The following is a 559-nucleotide window of genomic DNA, read 5'->3' as shown; positions in this document are numbered from 1 at the left end:
GGAAATGTTTCCAGCAGGGTGTGGCAGCACATGCCTGTAATGCCAGCACTCAGAAAAAAAAAAATGCCAGCACTGAGGGGGCTGAGGCAGGATGATTGCTATGAGTTTCAGGCCAGCTTGGGGTACATAGCAAGACCCTGTCTCAAAAAAAACAAAGAAAAGAAAAAGAAGAAAGTAATATGTTTCCACTGGCAGCAGTGCATTGTGACAGAACACATTAGGCCTGTATGAAGCCTTAGTAAGGGGTCCCCTGGAGTAAATGATATGAAATAAGGGATGATCACACATTCAGGAATAGGTTCAGACTGAAAAATCTAAAAATTCCTGGAGAGGGTATGTCTGCTCATGCTGAAGCTGCTGCCATGTTTCCAGCCCAGGTGAAGCAGTTGATTGAGAAGAAAGGAGCCAGGCCAAGAGTGGTGGCACAGGCCTATAGTCCCAGCACTCGGGAGGCTGAGGCAGGAGGATTGTTGCGAGTTTGAGAGCAGCCTGGGCTACAAAGTGAGCTCAAGGCCAGCCTGAACTGCATAGCGAGACCCTGTCTCAAAAAGACAAAAAA

This window comes from Chinchilla lanigera, unplaced genomic scaffold (genome assembly GCF_000276665.1).
Source record: "Chinchilla lanigera isolate Chin_1 unplaced genomic scaffold, ChiLan1.0 scaffold00021, whole genome shotgun sequence".
NCBI classification, from domain to species: domain Eukaryota; kingdom Metazoa; phylum Chordata; class Mammalia; order Rodentia; family Chinchillidae; genus Chinchilla; species Chinchilla lanigera.
The sequence above is the reverse complement of the archived record's forward strand: the minus strand, read 5'-3'. Positions refer to the sequence as shown.